Raw genomic sequence first — 18,179 nt, forward strand, 5'->3', positions numbered from 1 at the left:
ATCGGCCTACCCAACATTAAAGACAATTACAACAATTGTAAATAAAATAAAAATTCAAAACACTAGGCTGAAAATATTAAAAATAAACATAAAAAGAAATTAGTCAATTTTACAAAATCCAAAATTATTATACAAAATATACTACATAGGCACATCAGCATGAATCCTACATATCATTTTACATAAAGCAAGTGAAAAATCATGGTTTAGCCTAATGTCATAGTTGTTATCAAAAATAACATCTCACAATGCAATTTGTTTCTCAATTTGCAACATTACTCAATTTCATGTCACTTAGGCATTTTAACAAACACATTGTAAGCATGTCTTGTATTCTTAAAATTTCAACTTCAAAAGAGGCAAAATCACCATATCAACAACACAAATATGCCTCACATCACAACTATAACATCATCACATCTTCACAATAATATTCAATGCACAAATTCATGCTTGTACCTGACTAAAGACATCATAACTTCTAAAATCTAATATTTCTAAACTACAATTAAAAGTTAGTGATGTTAGTCATTGGGTTGCCTCCCAACAAGCGCCTGATCTAACGTCGCAGCAAGACGTGAACCACTTTTTGCTTCCACCTTGAACTTATGAATTGTACCCCTAACAGGGCATCCAGTCTGTGGCTATGCTCATTTGGTGGAGCTACAAAGATAACTAGGCCAAGTAATAAATTTTTCACTCGCCAGTTCTCGCCCTTTAGATGAGGAATGTAATTTTTGCTTTTTGGCACAACAAATTCAAGAATATAGGCACTTTTACCCTCACTTTTTGACTCCCCCATAGGCTCAGATGGCTCGATTACTATCTTACTATCTAAACATAATGTGGAAAAATGATTGGAATGAGGTCTAATGCTCCCTAACTCATGAATTTTACTACAATTTACATCCCCATTTATACACACACTCAATTCTCCTAAAGTAAAGTTATCTACTCCCTCACATGACTCTAGAGCACTATTCCCAACATTGGCATCCTCAAGAAAAACATGATCTAATGATTGGCATTCTTGTTTTAGTTCCTCAATTTGGTCTAGAAGATTTTTTTCAGGTTCATATAACTCATCATTAAGTTGTTAGGCGTTACACGCATCAACCTTTGCACTCAAATCTGACTCCAAGTAATGCACAACCAAGCTAAAATTATCAAGTTTTTGTGCAAGCTCATCTCTCTCCTTAGACCAATCTTTCATCAACGTTGTTAGTAAACAACGTCATTCCACAGATTCCCCTAATAGAGAATATTCGTCCCAATACCAACCCTTACTCCCATATTCAAATTCAGATCTCCAAGAGGTGAGGCCATGACTAGAACAAAAATACGGGCCATAAAAATCTTTCGTCAACCAAGCGTCTTCATTATTAACCTTACCTCTATATATTTCATCCCCATATGTCATCCTGAGAGAACTAGGCGCATACTAAGAGAAAAATCAAATAGTTATAAAAATCAAATATTTACAAAAAGAAGAAGAAAAAAAAACTTGTAAAGATAAGAATAAAAGTCCGATCTAGAAAAACAGTTAATTTCTAAGTCCCCGGCAACGGCGCCAAAAACTTGTTGCGACCAAAATACTCACGAAAGTGTACGCGATCTTCAAGTAATATAGTAATAAGTAGAGTATCGTTCCCACGAGGACTTGTGATTAACTTATCAACTGATGCAAATTCAAACAATTATCGATTCAAGCTATTTCATTACAAAATACATAAATAACCAATTTACAATTTAACCAGTAATTTAATAATAATACTACGTAAAGTTACTACGCCTCTTATGAAGTTTTCTTTCAACAATTAATAAAAGAGATATTCCAGGGTTAGGGGATTGCTAGAGATCATGCTACACTTTTAGCTTAAAAATAATTTATTGAATTATCTGGGTTATTGATTATAGGGTTAATAATACTCATAAGAATCTATCGATTTCCTATGCGCCTATTCAAGTTAAATTAATATCTATATTTCTATGGTATTAATATTAATTCAAATGCATTTACAAATCCTATTTCTCAACCAAACAAGGCAATTAAGTATAGTTCAATCTTAATCGCGAATCTTTCACCCGATGCCCAGGATCCAGATCTTGCTCTATTTGATTCTATATGCAATCAAGAATTTCCTTTTTCAAGTTTAACTCAAGATTCATAAATAGTATTTCACTGTTAGCTACGCAGTAAAATAATTAATAGCAGAATCAAATAAACAACTCTTAACGATAAATTCAAGATCATCAATTTAAGTTTCAACACACATAATCATCTAACACCCATAACCCTAGAATATTTGGGGTTTTAGCTACTCATAATTATACAAACATCAACAATAAAAAGCTTAAACATAATATAAGTAAATACTAGGAGAAAGTTTAGAAAAACGCTTTCAATCCTTGCTCCAAGTTGATGCTCTTCCTTGATTCTCTTCTTCAAGATGAATCTCCTTCTTCTTCTCCCTCTCTAAAAAACAGGTCTCTCCAATAATGGCACTGGTTTTTGCCTCTTAAAGTCGTCTCCCTAGGGGTTTTGACAAGTATGCCCTTTTTAGTCCGAAATAGAATAATTTTGTGATTTTTACACACCCGCGGCGCACCACGCAGCGTCCCGGGCGATGCGTACATGGATTGTACAGAGTCAGAATACAATTTAACGGAGCAAAAAAATTCAAGCGCAAAATGTCGTGCCGTCCCCCGCGGCGCGACAGTGCAAAATTTTGCGCTGCTTCGTTTTTTCATTTGTTTTGCTATCCGGGCTTTCTTTGCGACCCCCGAACTCGATCTCGACTTGATTTATTTAGCTTTTACTCAGATTTCAAAGCCCCAAATTAATCAAATTCATCCAAAATTAATTCTTAAGTAGGATTAGCTTCCTGCAAGGCATAAAACATGAATTTAGTACAATTCATTATCATTTAAGCTCAAACCTTTGTAAATTGCAATAATTAAAGTGTTGTTACAATGACTAAAACACGAGTTTTTAGCCTACGATCACTTTGCCAAGCATAAGAAGTGTCAACCATCTCGTCAAGAATGTCACAAGCCTCATCATAAGACAGCTTCATGAAGTTGCCCCCATTAAGTTGGTTCACTATGCATTGGTTTGTTGTGTTAATGCCCCGGTAGAAAGTCTGTTGGATCATCGCCTCAGTCATATTATTGTTGGGGCATTCCTTTACCATTGTTCTATAGCGCTCCCAAATCTCATGCAAAGGTTCAGTGGGCTCCTGCTTGAAAGCCAAGATCTCATCTCTCAATGCTGCCATATGCCCCGGCGAGAAAATTTTTGCAATGAACTTGTCCGCCAACTCATCCCAAGTAGTGATGTAATGGTTGAAAAGTCTCTCAAGCCAATCCAATGCCTTCCCTCTAAGTGATAATGGGAAGAGTCTCAATCGAAGTGCATCTTCAGACACATTAGTTTGCTTGCTCCCCTAACAGGTATCCACAAAACTCGTGAGATGTTTGTAAGCATTTTGATTGGCAGCACCCATGAAATACCCACGCTGCTCCAGCAATATCAGCATCACATTGGTAATTTGAAAATTGCCCGCCCGAATCCGGGGCGGGACAATTGCACTTGCATAGCCTTGGATTGGAAGCACTCGAGGAGCCACTCTTGGAGGTGGTAGGGGAGGGTCTGGAATATTATCATTGGCCTGGCGGCCTCTCCTTTGTCCTTGAGGCACAATAGGGACCTCATCTTCAACATTGTCATCTACTTCCTCCCCCCGAGGAAGATCTCCAAGAGGTGCGTTGTTTAAGTTTGCTGCCATTTTGTACCTGAAGTTGTGACACACACAAATTAGTAACACGGAAGGAAAGAAGAGCGATACACAAAACTATTTAGATAGATAGCCAAAACCGTTAGCTCCCCGGCAACGTCCCTATGTCTGATCGAGGCCAACCCTGTACTACTATGAAGTTGCAAGAGAGGTCAAAGCAGCTTTTACCCGAGAAGGTCGGGATCGATTTCCACAGGGAGCTAGATATTGGAGTTGAGTTTCTATCTAAATGGGAGTTGTGTAATTGTTCCTAATTGTACTTCTAAACATTGTTTGTTTTGGTTTTACTTCTAATGTTATACTACTACGATGCTAAATTAAGCTAAGATTAAACTATTGAGAGTTGATCAAATAGATAAAAGGCACTATGGTAGTGACTTTCTCCTAGGTGGTTAATTGACGTATTCTTGAGTCTAAGGCTAGATTGTCACATTTGGGGAGTATGATATAACCATTGCATGATTCTACTCACTCTATACCTCTCTATAGTTCGAGTGATTTTGTCCGAATTGACTTTCTCAAGACCAATTGAGTATGCAAATTTGTACAAGCAATTGAGGTTCAAGTCGGGTATTACTATCTCTAAGTTTAACCCTTTAATTGAGGCTATCAATCTTTGAATAAGCCCCAATTCCTTGTTAGACTAATTTCATGGACTTAGACTCTCTTTCTCAAGAAGAGCCAAAGTCTACTAGGCATAAACTAGTGTTTGCAACCACTAATTCAACATTAAAACCCTAAATTAGTCCAAATATCAAACACCCATAGACAATCAAGCATTAAAACACAAAAACCATCAAGTACCCACACTAGAGTTGAGCCACAACCCTAGCTAATGGGTCTAGCTACTCATAATTATAGAAGAAAACAAAGAAATAGATGAAGAAAAACCCATAATAATTAATTACTAAATAACACTTGAAGATTCAATGTTGAAACTAAGCTACAATTACTCAAAATGGTAAAAGAGAAGAAGTCACGAGCGCAACTCTGTCCCAAAATCTATCTGATGACCTAAAAATGGGAAAAGAAACTACTTATACTAGGTTGAAAATTCTGGACAAAAATACCCCTGCGGGGCTAGTGCGGACTGCACAAAATCGAGTGCGGACGTACTAAAGCTCTTGGCTTGACTAATCTGCTCTCTGAAGTTGGCCATTGCGAACTGCACGAAATCGAGTGCGACCGCAGTGGACTCAATGCGGACCGCACAAAGTCCTTTGCGGCCGCATTACCTGGCTGACTGAGAAGCATACTATCTGATCTTCATCTTTGCGGACCACATAAAATGGTGTGCGGCCGCATTGGCCCTGTTTGACTGAGCTTGGTCTTGGTACTTGTGCAAGTTTTACTCCTTTTGAGCTGGTTGTCACCTTGTTGATCAAACCTGTAATTAAGTACAACTTGTGAGCCTTTGTGACTATTTTGTACACATTTCTAATCGAAACTTAAGCAAGAAGGAATATAAAATGCATCATAATCCCTAGTTATCGGCGCACCCCAAGGCGACAAACTAGGCCGAATAAACCCCTTATCAAGGAGTTCGTGAAGCTGCTCCTTCAACCCCTTCACCTCCACCGGTGCCATACAATACGGCAGAATAGAAATGGGCTGAGTGCCCGGCACTAAATCAATACCAAAATCAATATCCCTGTGCGGTGGCATGCCCGACAGGTCTGTGGGAAGCACATCAGAAAAGTACCTCAATACCGGAACTGAATCAATGGTATGAGTCTCTGCATTAACATCCCTCACGAATGCCAGATAAGAAAGACAACCCTTCCCAACCATCCGCTGGGACTTCAAGAATGAATTAACTCTACTGGGAGCATAATCTGTCGAACCTCGCCACTCAATCCGTGGCAACCCCGGCATAGCCAATGTCACTGTCTTGGCATGGCAATCCAAAATAGCACGACATAGAGATAACCAATCTATGCCCAATATCACGTCAAAATCAACCATATTAAGCAACAAGAGATCCACTCGGGTATCCAAACCCCCAATAGTCACTACACACGACCGATATACACGGTCCACAATAATAGTATCGCCCACCGGAGTAGACATGAATAGATGAAGCAAGAGACTCACGGGGCGTATCCAGATAATGAGCAAAATATGATGACACATATGAAAAAGTGGAACCAGAATCAAATAATACAGAAGCATCTCTGTGGCAGACTGAGACAATACATGTAATCACAACATCTGAAGCAATAGCATCTAGTCTGGCTGGGAGGTCATAGAAACGGGCCTGACCACCACCTGATCGACCTTCCCCTCTAGGGCGACCCCTAGCTGACTGCCTTCCACCCCGAGATGACTGAGCAAGTGGGGAAGTAACTGGTGCTGAAGTCAAAGGCTGACTCCTCTACCGAGAAGAACCTCTCGTAAGACGGGGACAAAACCTCTTAATATGACCCAAATCTCCACACTCGAAGCAACCTCTCCTAGCAAATGGCGGTAGGGACTGAATGGAGCCCCGCGCACCGGGATGCCCACTAGAAGAACCAAACATAGATGAGCCCTGAACTAATGGTGCTTGAGTCGAACTTTGAGCTGGAAAGGCACTTAGAGATGAGTGAACCTGATGTGAATTGTGAGAACCGTGTCCATATGATCCACCATGGTGGCCCGAATGGGCTGGCTAAGCATGTCTGAATAGACGCCCTCTGTCGTGCTGAAACTAACCTCCTGAAGGAACACCACCAAAACTACCAGATCCCTGAGGCCTCTTGGCCTCCCTCTCAACTCGCTCCTGGTAGCGAACTGACTCTATCTCTCAAGCAATGTCAACCACCTCCTCAAAAGAAGCACCAGACACCCTCTCTCTGGTCATAAGAATCTGTAGCTGATAAGCAAAGCCATCCATGAATCTCATGATCCTCTCCCTGTCTGTAGGAACCAACCAAATAGCATGACGGGCTAACTTAGAGAACCTTATCTCGTACTGCATCATAGTCATATCATCCTGACACAACTACTCGAATTGCCTGTGCAATTCCTCTCTACGGAACTGCGACACATACTTCTCCAGGAAGAGGCGGAGAACTGCTACCAGGTAAGAGGCGCTGCACCAACATGCTTACGCCTCTCATAAGCCTCCCACCAAGTGAATGAAGCTCCACAAAATTGAAAAGTAGTACATGAGACCCCACTAGTCTCTAGAATACCCGTTGTACGTAACATTCTCTAACACTTGTCCAAGAAATCCTAGGCATCCTCGCCCTCTACTCCACTGAACGTCGGAGGCTGAAGTCTACCAAACCTCTCCAATCGATGCTGCTCATCATCCGGCATAACTGGAACTACATAATCCTGAGTAGGTGCAACCGGCTAGGCTGGTGGTGCCTCCGGTGTCTGCAATTCCTAAATAACCTGCTCGGGTGTACGGGGCGGCGGGAGTCTAAATGTGAGTGCCTCCCCCGGCCCGAGAAGTAGCTGTTGTAGTAGTAACTGCGACTACCTGAGCAAGACTGGTGCACACGGTCAGAATCTGAGCCAAGGTCTCCTGGAGACCCGGAATAACAATAGGCACAATCGGTACCTGAGCTGGTGCTGCTGGAGCATCCCCCGCTGGAGCCTGATCATGAACTGGGGCGGTTGGTGGATTTGTAGATGCTGCCCTAACTACTGTACGGGCCACACCCCTACCCCTAATACGATCTCGACCGTGACCTCGGCCTTTAGTGGCCTCAACTGGTGGTATTGGTGGTCGTCCGTCCTGACCGGTAGCACGTGTCCTCACCATTTGTGAGAAAATATAATAATAAAAGTTTAGTATCAGAATCAATAGATTCACGCGATAAGAATTCTAGAATGTGAAGTTTTTCCTAAAGGTTCTGCAGCCTCCCGAGGATAAGTACAGACATCTCCGTACCGATCCACGAGACTCTACTAAACCTGCTCATGACTCGTGAGACCTATGTAACCTAGGCTCTAATACCAACATGTCACGATCCAAAAACTGACCCGGTCGTGATGGCGCATATCGTGAAACTAGGCCAGCCAACTTACTTCCCAATACTCCATATTTCATTTAAAACTTAAGTAAAACCATGTTTCTAACTGAAATCCGATAAAAGTTATAAAGTAATATCAAAACAAAGCAAAAAAATACAAGCCCAACCTCTGGTGTCACTAAGTCATGAGCAAAATACTACAGCTGCTCGAAATACACAAGACTAACATAGTCTGAGAATAACCAACAAATACGCTAAGAGGAAGATAAGGAAGGAGAAGACAAGACTGCAATCGTCAGGCAACTACCTCGCTATCTCCAAGGAAAAGTCCACCACTAAAATGATCAGCAACCACTACCATGGCCCGAGATACCTGGATCTACACACAAGGTGCAGGGGGTAACGTGAGTACACCAACTCAATAAGTAACAAGTTCAAACTATGGACTGACAGGTAGTGGCGGACCAAACCTCAATAGGTAATACCATTAAACTGTACAAAAATATAGACACGCTTGCAGTTCAAGTAAAAATTCAACAGTAAATAAATGCAGTCTAAGCAGTACAGAGTATAGAGCTCAGGAAATCTCTATGTACCATTGCACAGATAACATGATCAATGTTCCGTGTACCTCTACTCATAAGTGCTCAACCACTCGGTACTGTATATGGCTATCCGGCCCAGGGAAGATCCATCCTGGAATATATATATCACTGGCCGCAGTCATCTAGTATCGAGGAAGGTCATTCCAGCCCTATGGAAAAGATCCATCTCCAGGTATAATACTTCAGACAAGATCCATGTCCAGGGAAGATCCATCCCTCAATATCATCAACTGCGCTCACTGGGGGTATGTTATAGACTCCGGAGGGGATCCTACAACCCAAACACTATCATAATCATCAACATAACCAACGCAGCGTGCAACCCGATCCCATATACTGTCACTCACAATCAGGCTCTCGGCCTCACTCAGTCATCACTCTCCAGTCTCATACACACGGGCTCACAATGTCATGATACTAGCCCGAACAATGATATGATATGCCAAATAATAATAATCGAGACTGAGGCCTGATATATAATGCATGAACATGACTGAGTACAGAATATCAATAAAGATAAGATATGACAGTAAGAAACGACCTCTCGGGTCTCAACAGTATCAGTGTCAAGCCCTAACAGGATATCTAACATGTTTTCACAGCACATTTACTTAGTCACATATTATAAACATGGATATCAACAAGAAAGAGTTACTAAGCAGTGCCATGGAATGATCCAAGCCGCAATTCTCACGGTGCATGCCCATACGCCCGTCACTTGGCATTTGCGTCACCTCAATAGCAATCATAGAACACATAGTTCGAGGTTTCGAACCCTCAGAACCAAGTTTGGAAGCGTTACTTACCTCAAGCCAAGCCAATCTCTAGCCCGCGATGCCTTTGCCTCTCGATTCGGCCTCCAAATGCCTTGAATCTAACCAAAATCAGTATATAACCATCAATATGCGCTAAAGGAATGAAACCCATACGATAATTATCAAATTAACTTAAAAATCCCGAAATTGGCCAAACCCGACCCCCGAACTCACATCTCGGAATTTGATAAAAATTACATCACAAGAATCCTCATCCTCCCATGAGTCCATACATACCAAGAACATCAAAATCGGACCTTAAATGGCCCCTCAAATCCCCAATTTAAACTTTTTAATTCTAAGCCCTAATTCCCAAATTTTAGCCTTTAAATCCCACAAATTTCATGTCTAATTGGTTAGAAATTACCATAGAATCGAGTATTGAGTTCAAAAACAACAACAACAACCCAGTATAATCCCACAAGTGGGGTCTGAGGAGGGTAATATGTACACAGACCTTACCCCTACCCTGAGGGGCAGAGAGGTTGTTTCCAAGAGACCCTCAACTCAAGAAAGCAATAAGAGAAGATATATTAGTACTATCAATAGACTCATAATAAAATAACAACAATATAAGAGATACGAAATACGGAATACGAAATACGAAATAGATGGATGGTATAGTAAAAACCAGTAGATAAAGCCCTACATCAGTAGACGACCAGTAGCATCCTCAGACTAACTCCTAACTGGCTAATCTCACTCTATTATGCTGTAGAAATATTCACAACTTTCCCCTAACCTACAACCTTAATGCTCGACCTCCACAATTCCCTGTCAAGGGCCATGTCCTCAGTAATCCTAAGTCGCGCCATGTCCTGTTTGATCACCTCTCTCCAATACTTCTTAGGTCGCGCTCTACCTCTCCTCGTGCCTACCACAGCTAGTCGCTCACACCTCCTCACCGGTGCAACAATGCTCCTCCTCTGAATGTGCCCGAACCATCTGAGTCTTGCTTCCCACATCTTGTCCTCCATGGGGGCCACACCCATCTTCTCTCGAATATCTTCATTCCTAATCTTATCCATCTTTGTATGCCCGCACATCCACCTCAACGTCCTCATCTCTGCTACTTTCATCTTTTGGATGTGTGAGTTCTTAACCGGCCAACACTCAGTCCCATACAACATGGCAGGCCTAACCACTGCTCTATGAAATTTACCTTTTAGTAACGGTGACACTTTTTATCACACAGGACTTCCGACGCTAACCTCCACTTCATCCACCCCACCCCTATACGGTGTGTGACATCCTCGTCGATCTCCCTGATCCCCTGAATAACCGATCCAAGGTACTTGAAACTACCCCTCTTAGGAATGACTTGAGAGTAAAGCCTCACTTCCACTCCCGCTTCCGTCGGCTCAACCCCAAATTTGCACTCGAGGTATTCCATCTTCGTCCTACTCAACTTGAAACCTTTAGACCCAAGAGCATGTCTCCAAACCTCTAGCCTCTCGTTGATGCCGCCTCGTGTCTCATCAATTAGAATAATGTCATCAGCAAATAGCATGCACTATGACACCTCCCCCTGAATATGATGAGTTAGTGCATCCATCACCAGGGCAAAAAGGAATGGGCTGAGCGCAGACCCTTGGTGCAACCCCGTAACAACTGAAAAAATGCTCGGAGTCGCCTCCTACTATCCTAACCCGAGTCTTAGCTCCAGCATGTCTTTAATCACCCTAATATAGGCAACCGGGACCCCTTTATCCTCTAAGTAGCTTCATAAGACCTCCCTAGGAACCTTATCGTACGCTTTCTCCAGATCAATAAACACCATGTGGAGATCCTTCTTCCTATCCCTGTATTGTTCCACCATCCTCCTAATAAGGTGGATAGCTTCTGTAGTAGATCGCCCCGGCATGAACCCGAACTGGTTGTCTGAAATAGACATCGTCTTTCGCACTCTCATTTCTACCACTCTCTCCCAAACTTTCATGGTATGACTCAATAATTCGATACCCCTATAGTTGTTACAGCTCTAGACATCACCTTTGTTCTTATACAACTGAACCATTGTACTCCACCTCCACTCTTCAGACATCCTATTAGTCTTGAATATAACATTAAACAATCCAGTAAGTCATTCCAAGCCTGCTCTACCCACACACCTCCAAAGTTCAATCGGAATTTCGTCTGGCCCGGTAGCTCTGCCCATTCTCATCTTAAGCATTGCCTCCATGACCTCATCGATCTCAATGTCCCTACAATTACTTAATTCATGGGGACTGTCGGCATTCCTCAATTTTCCTAGTACAATATTCTGATCCCCTTCTTCACTTAAAAGTTTATGAAAGTAGGTCTGTCACCTCCTCTTAATCTGGTCATCTCCCATCAAAACTTTGTCGTCGTCATCTTTTATGTATCTCACTTGGTCCAGATCCCGAGTTGTCCTCTCTCTCACCTTAGCGAGTCAGAATAACTTCTTCTCCCGCCTTTGTTCCTTAGTTCCTCATACAGACGAGCAAAAGTTGTCGTCTTAGCCTCCATTACTGCCATCTTCGCTTCCTTCCTAGCTACCTTATACCTCTCACTGTTCGCTCTCTTCTCTTCCTTGCTAGTTCTCCCTACTAACCGCAGGTAAGCCGCCTTCTTTGATTTCACTTTACCTTCGAATCCCTCTTCAATCCCTCTCAAAAAGCTTCAAAACCGTTCAGAAATGATGAGAAATGGGTTAAAAATCGCGTAGATGAGTTTTTATACATTCTGCCCAGGTATTATTTCCTCCTTCGCAAACACGGTAACTCCCTCGCGTTCGCGAAGCAAAAAAGTCCACTTCCCAATTATTCCTCTTTCGCGAACGCGAGTTCCTTCACACGAACACGAAGCTTCAGCTGCCCAAGCCTTCGTGAACGCGATACACAAACTCCTGGGATCCAACTACTCCAATTTCCCTACGCGAACGCGACTCCTCTCACGCATTCGCGATTCACTGGAATCCAAACCTACGCGAACGTGGCCCCCAATTCGCGAACACGAAGAATATTTTCTCCCCTAAACCCAGCTCTTCCTTGGGAACGCGGGACAATCTTCGCGAATGCGAAGAACAAATTCTTCTGCAACAGAAACCAACAAAATCTGTAACTCTCCAACACCAAGAATTGGTTCGTTAACCACCCGAAACTCACTCGAGGCCCTCAAGACCTCAATCAAACATGCCAACACATCGCATAACATCATTCAAACTTAGTCGAACCTTCGAATCACTCCAAACAATATCAAAACACCAAATCAACCTCGGATTCAAGCCTAAGAACTTAGAAACTTTCAAATTCTACAAACGACGCCGAAACCTATCAAATCAACTCTGAATGACCTAAAATTTTGCACACACAACAGAAATGACACAATGAACCTACTCCAATCTCCGGAATTCCATTTCGACTCTATCAAAATTTTTACTGCCAACCGGAAAATGCCAAATTTCCAATTTCGCCAATTCAAGCATAAATTTTCCACAGACCTCCAAAATACATTCCGGTCACGCTCCTAAGTCTCAAATCACCTAAGGAAGCTATCCAAACCATCAGAATTCACATCCGAGACCTTCTACCCATAAGTCAACATCTGGTTGACTTTTCCAACTTTAGCTTTCTCAAAGAGACTAAGTGTCTCATTCCTCTACAAAACCACTCCGAACCCGAACCAACCAACCCAATGCCATATAATACAGTTAAACAAGACATAAAGAAGCATAAATAGGGGAAACAGAGCGGCAACTCATGAAACGACCGGCCGGGTCGTTACAATATATATGCAAAAAGTTAGTATTGCCATTTTTTTCATACTTGTTGTTTATAGTATAACGTTCCTAAATGACATAAAGCCTTTAACTTGACATAGTAATAAGTTTTTATGTTAGAAAGGGACAATTCAATAAATAAGATGTTAGACATGTGTATGCAATATGTTATTTAATATTGTTGTAAGAAATATATTTACTAATATCAAGATCTAAGTAGTTTAATGCAAAGTTCTAAAACATTTTACTGTTAAAGCATAGACAATTTTTTTTCTTTCCTTCTTACAAAATTTTCTAATTTTTTTCTATATAAAAAATCTCAAGTATATTTAATAAAACTAGCTTTTAGGTGTGTCGTACGTGCATACCCCGGGCGTCATACGTGCATCTTGTGTCAATTATTAAAACATATTCATGAGGTATAAAATAAAATGAAAAAAATAAATAATGCAAGTCCAAAATGATGAAAGGTGATCCTATTTCAATGAATTGACAGTTAACCTCAAAATTATTTGATATTGTCTAAAACTGTGATGATATAAATAATTATAAACATAAAAAAATAAGAAACTTTTATAACCATTAAAAAACAATTATTTGACATTTTTCATCGTTTGCTATGGTAAAATCATCTGCTGTTGACTGAGCATAAAATCAATAAAGGTAACTTTCACACCAAGTAAATAGATATTTGTTACAAGTTATAACCATAGTTACTTATTCAGCTATAGTTATATATTTCCTGTGTAAGAGAGTTAAAGTTATATATTAGTTGAAATCACTGTTCATGCATTGTGTCCTTAGTCACCAAAACAAATGGAATTCGTCTCCATCATCTTTTTCTTTGTCTAGTACTTACTTAGCACACTGTATAGTCGATTTACATATCCGCACACTTACATCGTCACCATACATTATCGATTAGTGTCATATACGTAATATCTTATTGCATGTCTCTGTCTGCTTTTACCTCTTCCGCATACGCGTTTCTTCTTCGTCCAGTGTTAGAAAATAGTCAGCTTAGTCTTTATAATTCAATTTATTTCAGATTCAGACTCAACAGAGTCGGCAAGGTCCTAATTTCTATCTTTTTGGGACAGTTGCTAGTTGTGTCCGTGCCATTTTATCTTTTATCCTCAAGACCAGCCAATCATTTTGCTCTAGACAACCACATTACTCCATCAGTATACTTAGTTGATTTCGTATACTACATCTTTGCATTTATTCTATTTGATGTCCTTTACTACGTATTGGCTTATGGAACTCCAACTTTTCACCTTCCATTCGGATGTATTTCGATTATTACTTTTTATGAGGGTTTTGTAGTGTGATTTTCAGTGATCTGGTTGTTCCTCCTCAAACGTATTATTCTGATACCCTGATTCATTTGTTGTATCTATTCGTCCCTCCAAGCCTTTTGATTGATTATATAGTATTAAAGGAGTGACTAGATATGGGCACATTGCCAGCTTTAATAGTGCAGATTTATGAGAGGAAGAAGCTTATGGAATCTGTCATGGGAGCGATGTGGTCTATTATTTTTCGGTTAAGTTTCGGATTCACTTCTACTGCTCAGATGGTCGCCTTATTATTCTGTGTGACGTCTTTGCTTTGCAATGTGGCGATGGTTCAGCCAGCCACCGATTTCGGAGTCCTAAACTTTTTGCTCGTTAATGCATCATTGAGCAGTGCTATGAATGTTTTCCAGCTGCGTGTGTATATTTGGTTTGTGTTCGCGGCATGTTTCTTGCTCTACATACTGCGTTGGAAATTAGACGAAGCAACTCTTAGATACGAACAACTATATGGTCGAAGCGAAACAGTACTTCCACAGTTGCATCCCACCGCACCAACCTCTGCCACAAATTTTCACCTTCAGATGTCCTCCCTTCGGTAACCTCAACATTATCCACCACTACAGCGTGGTACATGATAAATATTACTATTTTTATAGTAGACATGACATAATATTACCTCCCTCAACATAAATGACTTAAAGCCTTTAGCTTCACATAGTAATAAATTTTTATATTAGAAAGGGATAATTCAATAAATAAGATATGTATTTACAATATGTTACCTTTGATATTGTTGTAAAAAATATATTTACTAATATCAAGATCTAAGTAGATTAATGCAAAGTTCTAAAATATTTTAGTGTTAAAGAGTAGACAAATTTTTTCTTTCCTTTTACAAAATTTTAAAATTTTTTTCTATAAAAAAGGTCTCAAGTATATTTAATAAAACTAGCTTCTAGGTGCATCATACGTGCATACCCCGTGCGTCATACGTGCATCTTGTATCAATTGGTAAAAAAAAAATTAAATCAAATATGTATCGTTAAAACATATGCTTGAGGTATAAAACAAAATGAAAAGAAAAAATGATGCAAGTCCAAAATGATGAAAGGTGATCCTATTTCAATGAATTGACAGTTAAACTCAAAATTATTTGATATTGTCTAAAAATGTGATGATATAAACCATTATAAACACATGTATTATTATGTTGGAATAATTGGTCCTACTCCTTTTTTGTTGACCCTCATAAAAAGGATCACATAAATTGGAACAGATGGAGTACAACGTTCATTTTTCATTATTTGTTATGGTAAAATCATCTGATGTTGAGGCTTTTACGCAACACATTTCTTTTCTTTTAAGTTTTCCACTAATAGATGTTCAATATATATCAGCAACAATATTACTATTATTACGTTTATTTTTACATTATTAATATAATTTTTACAGTTTATATCCCATATTTTCTCAATTAACCATAAAGTACTTTTTCACAATTTTTATCAGTTACTACCATTTCTAGTTCATGTCATTTTTTTTGGGTGATGTAACCCAAGGAAAGCCATGTGCTTCAATTAATAATATTAATAATATATATCGGCAACAATGTTAATTCTTTTCTTTCTTTAACATTATTAATATATTTTACAGATTTTATATTATGTTTTTTTGGTTGTGATAAATGAAAAACTATAACTGTCACGACCCCAAAACCAATCCGATCGTGATGACGTCTATCATGAAACTAGGTCAGCCGACACAATCCTAAATCAAGACAATATTTCCAAATAAGGGCGTTTTATGCTATTAATTAAATAAAATACCATAACATGCGTCTAAATAACAAGTGCGGAAAGAAACACAACCCCTCGGGCTCACTCTCAGAATAACATCAGCCCCTCAGGCTTACTCTCAGAACAATATCAGCCCCTCGGGCTCACTCTCAGAACAATATCAGCCCCTCGGGCTCACTCTCAAAATAATATCAGCCCCCCGGGCTCACTCTCAAAATAATATCAGCCCATCGGGCTCACTCTCATAATAATATCAGCCCCTCAGGCTCACTCTCAGAATAATGGGTACCCACGCTCACTGTGGGTGTGCAGACTCCGGAGGGGCTCCTTACTGCCCAAGCGCTATATCAAGCCACCTCGTGGCATCATCACTCGACACTCGGCCTCACATCACTCGACACTCGGCCTCACATCACTCAAGCCACCTCGTGGCATATAAAGTATCTCAGGCCCTCGACCTCATATCACTCAGCATATCCTCACATATGGCCCTCGGCCTCACTCAGTCCGAAAATCATCACAAGCCCCTTGGACATTAGTAAAACAGTAGTTCTCAGCCAAAACATCATTTAAAAATATCATATAAGTTTCAAATCTGAGTAAAAGTGGCTGAGTTTGTAAAATAGTAGATATCAACAGGACTGAGTTCAAATAATAAGTCAAAGTAGTGAGGAAATAGTGATAAAAATTCCCGAAGAGTCCAAATAGTTGGCACGAAGCTCAAATATGGCAATCAGCCTAAATCATGATGATAACAAATAAATTTCAGTTAAATACGCGGTAAAATCATCAATCGGGATGGACCAAGTCACAATCCCCAGTAGTAAAATACCCCACGCTCATCATACAGCCCGTGTCTTACCTCAATACAGCACTACGATGTGCAAATCCGGGGTTTCAAATCCTCAGGACATCATTTACAATCATTACTCACCTCGAACCGGCTAATTCTCTAGCTCGCAACGCCTTTACCCCTCGAATTCGCCTCCACGCGCGTCGAATCTATCCAAAATAAGAACGAATACGTCACAATATGCCAAGGGAACAAAGCCCAAGCGAAAACATTCAAAAAATATCAAAAATCCCAAAATTAGCAAAACCCGAGCCCTAGGACCACGTCTCGGAATCGGGTAAAATTTACATTCTCAGAATCCCCATACCATCACGAGTCTAACCATACCAAAATTATCCAATTCCGATACCATTTGGCCCTTCAAATCATCATTTTACATTTTTGAAAGGTTTCACAATTTTTCTTCCCAAATTCCATCTCAAATAACGAATTAAATGATGAATTCAATGATATATTCATGTACTCTAGCCAAATCTGAGTTAAAATCACTTACCCCGATGAATTTCTTGAAAAACCTTCAAAAAATCGCCAAAATCCGAGCTCTCTAGGTCAAAATATTAAATAAAATCCAAAACCTCGTATTTATAAAGTACCCCTCAGATTTCAGCCTCCGCGGGCTGCACCAAATCGACCGCACTTCGCGCAAAAACAACCGCGGTCGCACAGGCCTTCCTTTGCAGTACAGGCTTTAGTATTTTGGTCATAACTTTCTCTACAGATTTCCAAATTGTGATGTATTTACCTTATGGAAACTAGACACGAAGAGCTATAACTTTTGTTTTTAAATCACCTCAAAATTCCTTGTAGATCAAAAGATATGAGTTTCCGAAGTAGGACCAGCGGGAAAGTTCTTCACCGCGGCCGCGCCCACTTTTGTGCGGTCTGCGCGACGCCTACCGCGGCCGCGACCGCTCTTTTGCGGTCCGCACAGCACTCACCGCGGGCGCACTTATTTTTGTGTGGACCGTGTGGGTGAGTTCCGGGGCCTACAACCCTTCTGGACCTGCTATAGCTATGATTTTCGGCCTAAAACATCCCGGAACCTACCCGGGACCCCCGAAACTTCAAACTAATTGTACCAACACATCCCATGACATCGTTCAAACTTGTTCAAAACTTCGGAACACTCAAAACAACATTAAATCACTAAATTAACATAAGATTCAAACCTAAGAACTCCAAGAACTCTTAAATTATGCTTTCGATCAGAAAGTCTATCAAACCTCATCTGAATGACCTGAAATTTTGCACACATATCCCAAATGACACACCAAGCTACTGCAACTCTCGTAATTTCATTCCGGCCTT

This window comes from Nicotiana tabacum, chromosome 16, assembly GCF_000715075.1.
Source record: "Nicotiana tabacum cultivar K326 chromosome 16, ASM71507v2, whole genome shotgun sequence".
NCBI classification, from domain to species: Eukaryota; Viridiplantae; Streptophyta; class Magnoliopsida; order Solanales; family Solanaceae; genus Nicotiana; species Nicotiana tabacum.